The sequence below is a fragment of the Acromyrmex echinatior genome, chromosome 12, assembly GCF_024713525.1.
Source record: "Acromyrmex echinatior isolate Ae372 chromosome 12, ASM2471352v2, whole genome shotgun sequence".
Lineage (NCBI taxonomy): Eukaryota > Metazoa > Arthropoda > Insecta > Hymenoptera > Formicidae > Acromyrmex > Acromyrmex echinatior.
The window spans coordinates 12,447,815-12,459,143 of NC_141863.1; positions in this window are offsets into that span (position 1 = coordinate 12,447,815).

An 11,329-nucleotide genomic window follows, 5' to 3' on the forward strand; every position below is an offset into this window, starting at 1 on the left:
TTTAACATTTGACAAACAATAAGGATGAAATGATTTTTAAGCATTGTGATCGTGAATCGGACCGCGGACTATGTTTCACTTCATGTTTTTCATGTTTTTCCTCACACTGGCAAATCTATTGATATTGTATTTTCACTTCGCGTTACAGAATCACGCGGACACACTCACATGAGATGAAAGTGCGAAAAGTGAGTGATCTCAGTCGAATTACAGAATCGAGCCCCTGGTTGGAAATCGACGCATGTATTGTATGTACTTATACTGTGTTCAGACTTTGTTATAGGAACTCTAATTGCGCATAATTATAAAGACAGCAGCCTTGTGGGACAGCCAATCAATGATCGACACAAAGCAGCCGCGTAATTTAAAGCGTTAAGTGTTACGAATAAGGAAAATTAAGATAAATTAAAAAAACAAGTAAGGCAATTTTTAAAAAAGAAAATTTTAAAATTAATTAATTTTTAATATGAAAAAGTATGCTAACAAAAAGTTATGCCAGAAGATTGGCTGCAGAAATTGAGCTAGATTTGCTGTTTAATTTCTGCCGCTATTTGCTAGCATGGTATATCAGTAGATTGTAAGTGCGCTCTACTAAAAGAAACGACAAGTAATTTTATTTAGTTATTGCATTTATTTATTTACCCCAAATTATAACTTAAGTTAACTTTAAATGATTCTATTTTTGGGATAAACATACTACCCAGCAAACAAGAATGGATGAATTGAAATGGATTCAGATTTTCAGAAATATTGATTCACGAATGTTAAAATGAATGTTTTTCAATTCTGAATGCATTTTTATTCATTTATAGAAATTGCATGGAGCATATCTCTATGCCTTTCAATCTGAAAATAATATTAACTTTTTCTGTGCACACAAACACAATTGTGAATACTGCTCAATTCAAAATTTTGAATAGGAAATGCAATTTTTCAATCTAATTGCATCCAATTGAATCTAATTGAATCCAATTAAATCCAAAAAAAAGTATTCGCTATTTAAAATACGCATTCGGATAGAAAAAAAATTCAATTCATTTTAATCCATTCTCGTTTGCTGGATATTGATATTATACATAAACATACTAATAATGACACAAATTAAAGATAAATCGCACAATTTAAAAAATCAAAATGTTATATGTTGTGCAAGAGCGAATCAGAGCGAGAGCGCTGACGTGAAATTTTTAAAGTGATACGGCGTTTGTCTAACAATATTTCTCGCTAGTTCAAATCCGGCTCGAAGGACCAGAAAATGTGCGAGAGCGAATCAGAGCGAGAGAACTAACGTGAAATTTTAGAGTGATGTGGCGTTTGTCTAACTGTCTTTCTCGCTAGTTCAAATCCGGCTCGAAGGACCAGAAAATGTACGAGAATGCACCGCGCGAAAAGATTCAAGTGAGAGAACGGCGCACGGTTAATATGATACACGACAGTAAAGAGAACTCAGTTTCTTTGTAATTTAACAAAAGAATTTTCTTTAATATGCACAGTTACAAAGTCAAAAAATATAATTAATTAAATATTAGATTAACAGAATATTGAATGCGGTCACCGTTACCAAATTGTATTTGGAATCGCGGTGATGAAAAATCTCGGCGATTTTCTCGACACTTCTCGAAAAGATTCGTTTTACAGCGGTTTTCACTAAGCGGTTGGCACGGCGATTTTACGAAGCGATATAGTAGCGAGACTATGACTCTAAGAACTCTAAGAACTTTTTAGACTCTAAGAACTAAGGACTCTAAGAAGGAGGACGGCGAGATCGAAGCATTTATTGCTTTCGGCCTGGACTTTCTTCTTGGGAAAAAAGCCAATAAAATTTTGCCACAATCGTAATTATTACGTGGCATTAGAAGTACAAAATTGATTGGCGCTTTGGATTCTTTTCTAACGACGTTCAACGTAACAGTCATGCGCGACAGAAAATCCGTACGTGGGATTGGTGACAGCGCGTGACGTATTCGTCGGAGCGCGGCGCTCGCGTGCGCGAATTGAATTGTTCTAGAACTTTCGATTGTCCGTTACCAGTGCCTGTTTGCGTGTAACGAATTGTTTTTTACAAAGAACGCCAAATCGATGATTTTAACGAGGATTAAAATCATGCTCGAGATGAAATCACGAGCTCAATTTATGCATGCGTTCAATGACAATTAATGTCGGTCGACTGAAAGAATTCTTACCTTTCTTTCGAATTACCGATCTCAAACATTCGTATTATATATAAATTAATGTTATTGTATTAAAACATATTTCTCCAAAAAGTTATATTTTTATAAAATAGAAGCAAAATGTATTCAAGGTTCTATTCTATTATAACTTTTTTTTCATTTTAACATCAATATGACTCTGATTAAAACACGTAATTTAAAGAAACTATTGTTTCTTAATTAATAATTTATTTAATTTTACTTATCATGTTAATGTCTACCATGTTTGTCTTTAAATGACAAACTATCACTTTATATTGGGTCATCTAAAAAGTATCCGCGGTTTTTTATCACTAGATGATGTTGATGGTCAAAAAACCGCGGATACTTTTTAGATGACTCAATATAATTTGTTTCTAGTATTTAGGCCTTTCTCGGTATATTTATAGTTTTTATGTGTTAAAATAAATAATACAAAAAGAAACAACTTGCATGATCTATAAATATTAGATAATTATGACATACAAGAATGATAACTATACTAAGGAAATTACGATTCAAAGAATTTGCATCCTTTTCAATTATCAATTATAATAATGCTACTTTTGTGCACAAAAATTATGCTTACAAGAATGTGTAAAAGCTATTTCTAGTGTTACAAACGGACATATAAAATATGTTCTACAATTTATATAAGCATCAAAATAAAAATGGCAAAGCGTTCTTTCATGAACTGTGTAATGCAAATGCCGGCCACGCTTTTCCAAAATATAATCGAGGTGATACAGTACCCGAAACGAAATAAACACCCGCTCGAGTAGTCGAGACTTATTATATTCTATCCACAAAAGCCACATGTACACACGGCTAAATACAGATGAATAATGCCGGAGGCATTACACAATCGAAACGCATACAACTTGTATGTACAGGTCTGTTTTTTATTGCTGCACTTTCTGAACTGGTACACACAGTGCAATAAAAAATAGACCTTATGTACAGTCAGTGGCCTAGTTTCCATCGAAGTTTAATCCGGATCAGAATGTAAGACGCAACCAACTACAGCCGAGTATTCCTCCTGTACAGTCGAACGACAGAGGAATGCTCCTCCTGTGTTGGTTGGTTCTTACATTCTGATTCGGATTAAACCCTCGGTGAAAACTAGGCCAGTTACTAATAGCATTTTCTCTTGGCTGCACTATCGCTTACTAGTGCAACACTCAGATAGTATACCGTATTTCCATGGCTGATAGTAAGCGAACTCGGGTGCAAACGGATTCCGCCATGCAGCGGAATAACGAAACGCAAAACGAGAGCAGAACCAATCACGAGCGTTCCGCAATTTTTGTTACGCGGTTTCGAATTCCTTCATCTCCATGGTAATGAGCGTAAGCGAAATGAACAGCAAGTCCATAAATGACGTTTAAATATTGTATTTGTCATTCATTTTTTATTATCATGTATCTAAGTACAGAATTAAATGCATTTCTCATTGAAAATAATGATTAAAGATGTTAAAATTTATGAAATTAGTCTTAATGTGTTTGTAATCTTTATGAAATAACCTTTATGAAATAATGATTAGTTGCGCAAAGTTTGCAATGCGCTCATTACGCTACATAGGTATTGGGGATTCACGTTTCAATGTAACAAACTCACCTTCTCATCTTCAATTTCAATGAAATTATGCTCATTCGACGCAGTATTATGTGACCGCAGCGTACGATCGCATTGCAGTGTTTCATGGCTATGACAGATTTTCTAACCTAAATAATTGTTAACTTTAACGATTAAATCTCACTTCGTGGGACTAGGCACATTTAACTGCCAGATTTTTTCGTTTTAAAAAACGCGTTGAATGAGCATAATTTCATTAAAATTGAAAGTAAGGAACGTCTTCTGGATAATTACCTAATAATTTATCTATAGGTATCAATCATGAAACTTTATCGCTATGATGGAAAGTGAAAGGTAAAAATTTTAACCATTGAAGTTAATGGAGAAATTTTTCACTTTTCATCTTAGAAAAAAAGTTTCATGATACTTAAAGATGTTAAAATTTTCATCACCTTTAATCATTATTTTCAATGAGAAATGCATTTAATTCTGTACTTAGATACATGATAATAAAAAATGAATGACAAATACAGTATTTAAACGTCATTTATGGACTTGCTGTTCTTCTTCTTGTTCGATGTTAATTGGCCGCGGAGTAGCAGCAATTCCGACCAGGGTGAATCTAGTAGCTGAAACAAGTAACCAGGTGTCGCCTGGGAGGAGAGGAGAGAAACAAAATTCTCCGCCCCTCCCTTAAAACAAAAACATGTTTATGGAAATCAGATACTGAGGTTTAAAGATTTGAAATATGCAGTAATTAAACGACACAAGGTAGAGGGAGGATTATTAATCATACAATGAATATTAAGAGGATGAAATGGGAAGTGTTTTTTCAGGTAATCACGAAGTTTAGTCGATTTATGAATACAGAGTTTGCAATAAAAGAGAATATGATTAATGTCCTGATTTGGGTCACCACAGGGACATGCAGGCGAATTGACAATATTTTTACGATGCAGGCTGTATGCTAAATTATAATAGTTAGATCTAATTCTGGAGATGGTGATCTCCTCTCTTTTAAGATTTTTATGATAGAACCAGGATTTAGCCGAGTTACTTCTATGAAAGTCATCATATAGCTGCCCTTTAAATGTTGCGCAGTGATCTAAGTGTGCTTGAAATTTAGTGAGGGATTGCTTGGAGACCATAAAAAAAGTCTTGAAATGGTATTTTAAATTTAGGCCGGTGTCCACTAAGGGCGGCCTCATTGGCAAGGTGGTCTGCAGTCTCGTTACTGATTATACCTTTATGACCAGGAGTCCAAATAAAATTAATTTTGAGACCATGTTGCGTTAAAAAGGACAGACAATCCTTAATATCTAATGTATTAATAATATGGTTCGCATTTCTAGAGTTGTGAGACGATATAACCTGAAGAGCATTTAAAGAGTCAGAACAGATGGAAGCCTCGTCACAACATCGATCTTCAATAAGATTAATCGCTGAAGAATAGTCCAAGACTCGGCTGAGAAAATTGAAGTCTCCGGGGGAAGCTTGAACTTGAGTGCAACGTTAATATCTGGTGAATAGATTGCGGAGCCCACGCGATCCTCGCTAACGGACTTGGAGCCATCGGTGTAAATAATGGGATCGCGGTTGGCGTATGTAGTTATAGTTTCTAGGAATCGGGTTTGGTATATTCGGTTATTCGCCTTCTTAGGAACATTGGTGAGGGAACTACAAATTGATAGACATAAGTACAGCTTTCATAACTGTGTTTATAAGCATAAGGCACATTGGATCTGCGGATGATTTTAAGTGAGTATTTCTGCATTATATAGTACTTGAACGCGATTACAGTAGCTAGGGCCCGCTGTCTTCTTGAGGGGGAGTATGCAGCCTGTTCCAAGCTTTCAAAGCTGTATAGCACTGGGGAGTTCTTCCTGGAGAAAGCCTTATAGATGAACTTCGAGGTCATATAGCCAAATCTAATGTTAAGAAGAGTTTCCTTTGCTTCGGCCATGATGACGTTAATAGGTGTAGATAGTCGGTATCCGAGAACAAGACGCAGGTTTCTGTTGATTATCCTTTCCAGTTGTAAAAATTCCGTCTTATTGCCCTTGAGCTTGAACACTTGACATCCATATTCGATAGCAGAGCGAAATACAGCTCTGTAAAGGGTGAGAAGTAAGCTTGGATGAGATCCCCATTTAGTGCCTGCGAGAACTGCTATATTAGTAAGATTGCGTCCCTTATTGACCAAAGTCTTTAGGTGCTCTTTGCCGCTCAACTTGGGGTCGAGAGTGAAGCCCAGAAAGATGGCAGATTGTACTCTAGGAATTTCTACGTTCTGAATGTGTAGTTTAATGTCCGGATGTGACTGTCTCTTCCTTGTAAAGAGCATCCATTGGATTTTTGAGGGGGAAACTTCCAAGCCCTTGTTTCTTAAGTAAGCATGTATTGTTTAGTGAAGATTAGACCGACGATCTAGCATCTTCAGCGTTTTGGTTTGATGAGAAGATAACAACATAGTCCGCATATTTTTTGTAAGAGGAGAGTGTCCTCGTGTAAACATTTATTAATATCCGCACAGTAGAGATTGAAGAGCAAAGGACTAAGGATGGATCCTTGAGGGGTACCTTTTAAAGCGATGTATGGACCTTTAAACTCGCCATCACAAATGAATGTGATTTGTCTGTTGGAAAGAAGATTATTTATGAATTTAATAGTTTTGGGAGGAATCCCAAAACGTTGTAAATCTTTAATTAAAATAGAAGGAATCACGTTGTCGAACGCTCCCTCGATGTCCAAAAATGCATATATAGTAAGAGCGCTATTAATAAAGGCGCCCTGAATATAATTTGTCAGAGCAACAAGATTGTCAGGCACACTGGGGGCGGAAGCCAGTTTGGTTAAGCGGCAGTATGGCATTGGATTCAGTAAACCACCTCAGCCTCAGATAGATAATTTTTTCCATAATCTTTAAGAGGCACGAGAGAAGAGAAATCGGCCTGACACCTTTTCCATTTGGTTTAGGGATAAGGACGACTATTGACTTATTCCATTCCGCAGGGAAAATTCCTTGACAAAAAAGATTGTTATAGATTTGTAATAGCACAGAAAGACTATCCGGTGTTAAGTTCTTAATGATGATATAGTCAATCTGGTCGGCCCCTGGAGCTGATCTAGTTTTGGCTGAATCAATAGCTAAGAGTAACTCCTTCATAGTAAAAGGATTGTCCAAGAATTTAGCGCTTTCGCACTGCGTGGGGGTATTTTCTTCAAGAAGAATACACTCTGAGACGAAATCTCGAGGACTACAAGAGGGAGGACAGATTTTATTAATCGCATTTTTCTGCGCAGCGACTGGCCAGATGACATAACGGAAGCTAAACGTCGGTTTTTAAAAGCTTTGACCAACCTCCAAATTTTTTCAAACGGAGTATAAGCATTAAAACTGTTGCATAGTTCCTTCCATTTTCTTCTCTTGGTTCTTCTGAGAACGCATCTACATGCCAAAGCAGTGCGCTTATGAGCGTCATAGTTCTCTGAGCTTGACTGGCGGTTCCAGAGCCTCTTTGCCTCGCGTCTGGCATCTACCACGGCCTAATATTCTTCGATCCACCAAGGGGGAGGGGAGGGAGACGTTTCTCAACCATCGGTTTTGATTTCGGGGTACGTGACCCAGGGGGAAACAGAGAATTCAGAGTGCCTTTGATCTCTTTTACAAAGTTATCATATTGAGAGGTAGCATCATCTGTTGCTACTAAAATAGAGGCAAAATCAATACAAGTTAACTTGTGAATAAAGACTTTCATTTGAAGAGAATTAAGTTTAATTTTATACTTAAGTGTAGTTCTTAGGCAAAGGAGAATATTCAGGTTAATGACAACAGGGAAGTGATCACTAAAAAAGGTGTCGAGTTCTGTATAACAGTTACCAAGAGTCAGGACAGGAGGCGTTACAATAAAATCGATGATTGATGTTTGCGAGCCCAGAGGGGTCAAAAGGGTAGGTTTATGATCATTGCAGATAATAAGATTACGATCTTCTAGGAAGTTTAAAAGACATCTGCCAAGGGAGTCAGTAGTCGAGCAGCCCCAAGCCACGTTGTACAAGTTAAAGTCACCTAGGAGGACGGCGTGAGATTGATTCGCAACATAATCAAGCTCTCAATAACTGTAGGAGGAGTTCGTGACGACGGATGTCTGTATATGTTAATAATGACAAAAGAGGGACCTTGAATAAAAAGTTTGATACCAATGAGTTCGATTGAATGGTGACCTAAGTGAGTGATATCAAGAAGGTCATAGGAATGACTTTTTAATAGCAATTTTTAATAGCTACCCCTCGTTGACCAGAGCAGCGAATATCACTTCTAATAAAGTTAAAAATGTTAGAATGTAAATAACTATTTTCGGTAACCATAGTCTCTTGGAGACACCAAAGATCGTATGTGTTGTTATTAATTTGAAGTTCTGGGAGCTTCCCCCGTAAATCCCTACAGTTCCAACTAGCAATAGAGATAGGTTTGTTACATGAGTAGTATTAGTATTAAAATGAAAAGTGAGATAGAATAAAATAAAATTAGTAATAGTTGTAAGCGCGATCGTCAGAAAAAGAGGGGGTGTCAGCTTGATAATTATCATAATAAATGCGCGGATCGTTATATTCAGTCTGCTGTCGGTAGAAGCGAGGAGGGAGCGGTTCAATGTATGAACTTACATGATTTAAGAACTGCTTAAGAGTCATGGAAAGCATGGGCATATCCATGTGACTAATAGGAAATCTATCATGTTCATAAGGATAACTATCACGTGGATAATTGGTTCGATCATGATTAAGGAGAACACCGTCTCTCGAAATGTTGGGAGATCTGCCATTCGGAGATATTAGGTATTCCCTCCTAGCTTCTTCCAAAGAAGTAAAATTATTATTAGCATTTTTAGTATTGCGAGGGGAGGTGGCATAGGTATTGGGAAGATTCTACTTGTGTTTGTCGTTGTTCCGCGGTGAAGATGGGAGAGGAGATATTGGACGGGAAGCGCTCGTTCCCTGACGTGGGGATCGTGGATGTTCAGAAGAAGTACGAGGAATAGAATTCTTAACAGAAACTTTAGCGTACGACAGTTTAGAGGTATCTGCATTTTCAAGGGAGGAGAATTTGTTATAACTGACGAACGAATGAGGGGAGTTATCATTCTTTGGCGGAAGTAAAGGGAAATTATAGTAATCATCATCTGCAAAGTGAACGCTATGCGTACTACCTAAATCAGCACTGGATCTAAAGGTAGATCGAGAGTTCGTAGATGATAATCTATTCCTAGCATCCGCAAGAGAGATATTTTCGGTAGCTACGATCGTCTGTACTTTTTTCTGTTTAATAAAGAGAGGGCAATTTGTCGACGTGGTGATCTCCAGAACAATTGATATATTTGGGGGGGAGGTTTTGCCTCTCACACATCTCGTCTTCTTTATGAGCATCCTTACCACATAGCCTGCATCTCGGACGACTCTTACAAAACTTCCGAATGTGGCCAACTCTGAAGTAAGAAAAGCATGTTTTAACTCTAGAAACAAAAGGTAGGACTTCGTGGGAATCATAGAAAAGAAATATTAGGGGTACAAATAAGTTCGTGCGGTTTTTTCTCGAAATTTGGGGCTTTATTGTGAAAAACCGGTTACAATGTAATCATTCAAAGTATTGTCCATCGCTGGCCACTACTTTCTCCCATCTTTCGGGCAATTTGCGGATACCATCTCGGAAAAACGATGTGGGTTTTGATGCGATCCATGAATCGACCCATTTTTTGGTTTCCTCGTAAGAACGGAAATGCTGCTCAGCCAGGCCATGTGTCATCGAGCGGAAGAGGTGGTAGTCGGAAGGGGCAAGGTCTGGACTATACGGCGGGTGGGGTAGGACTTCCCATTTCAACGTTTCCAAGTACTTTTTCACGGCTTGTGCGGCATGAGGTCGAGCATTGTCGTGCTGCAAAATTATTTTGTCGTGCCTCTGCTCGTATTGTGGCCGTTTTTCCTTCAATTCTCGGCTTAAACGCATCAATTGCAGTCGGTAGCGATCGCCAGTGACGGTTTCGTTTGGCTGGAGCAGCTCATAATACACCACACCGACCTGATCCCACCAAATACAGAGCATAAGCTTGGAACCGTGAATATTCGGCTTTGCCGTCGATGTTGATGCGTAACCGGGCTTACCCCACGATTTTCTTCGCTTTGGGTTATCGTAATGGATCCATTTTTCATCGCCCGTGACGATACGATCCAGAAAACCCTTTCTTTTTTGCCTTTCAGACAGTTGTTGACAAGCAAAAAATCGCCTTTCAATGTCTCTCGGTTTCAATTCGTACGGAACCCAATTTCCTTGCTTTTGAATCATTCCCATGGCTTTGAGGCGTAAAGAAATGTTTTGTTGAGTCAATGATAATGCAAGCTCTTCTTGCGTTTGACATGGATCTTCATCGAGTAATGCCTCTAATTCTGCGTCTTCAAACTTTCTTGGACATCCGGCACGCTCTTGGTCTTCCAAGTCAAAGTCACCACTCTTAAACCGTGCAAACCACTTCTGACACGTTCGCTCAGATAGAGCATGGTCACCATAAACTTCCACTAAAATATGATGACTTTCGGCAGCACTTTTCTTCATATTGAAGTAATGCAGTAAAACTCCCCGCAAAAACACTTTATTTGGTACAAAGTTCGACATATTTGACGAAGTAAAAATATTGTTGTTTACAATTCGAACAAATGACACATACTGAACTTAATACCTACTAATGACAGCTATCCAACGCATACTTAGAAATACGGAACGGTGGAATGAAACAGTAGTTACGCCATCTCTTTCAAAACCGCACGAACTTATTTGTACCCCTAATACTTGCCTGGGAAGAATCTGCCCAGCAAATTTGAGATTAACTGAAGTGGAAGGGGTGTATTCGACCGCTTTCCTTAACAATGCGCCTGTTAAGTCTTTTGATTTCGGTTACATGACAAGAAGATTTAAGATTTAATTTAAGTTCTTGATCCGTTACAGAAGTCGGAACGCCTCTTATTATACCTGAGCGCATTATCTTAAAAGTAAGAATAAAAATTGAGTATCCTGCCTTGATGAGGTCAGGGTTAGTCACGAGGTTATTGGCTGCTTCATAAGTGCGCATTTCAACAGAAATTTTGCCACGCGAGATCTTTTTCATAGATACTATGTCCGAGTGCACAACCTTAGCGACTTGTCTCTTCATTAAAACTTCGAACGCGTTCTCGGTTATGCAATCACTGCTTACCTGCATATGGACAAAAAAGGTGCGCGATCCGTCAGACCATACCTGTTGTCAGAGAGGTTATGAGAAGTTTGATGAGCACGTGCCGAGCTGTCAAGTAGAGGGACAGAGACAGAAGTAGCTTTGTCCGGGCTCAGGCCCGGTCCATTGCGGCGCTTGGCCTATTCGTGTTCGTGCTCAAGTACCGAGCTTTCATTGACTCTTTTGGCAGCGCGGTCAATTGTAACGTTCATCTGCTCACACATGTCGTTCGTTGCCCTAGCAAGTATTTCTTTAGCAAAGGTATCAAAATGTTCGACCGAAATACTAGTGAGAGTGATGCCG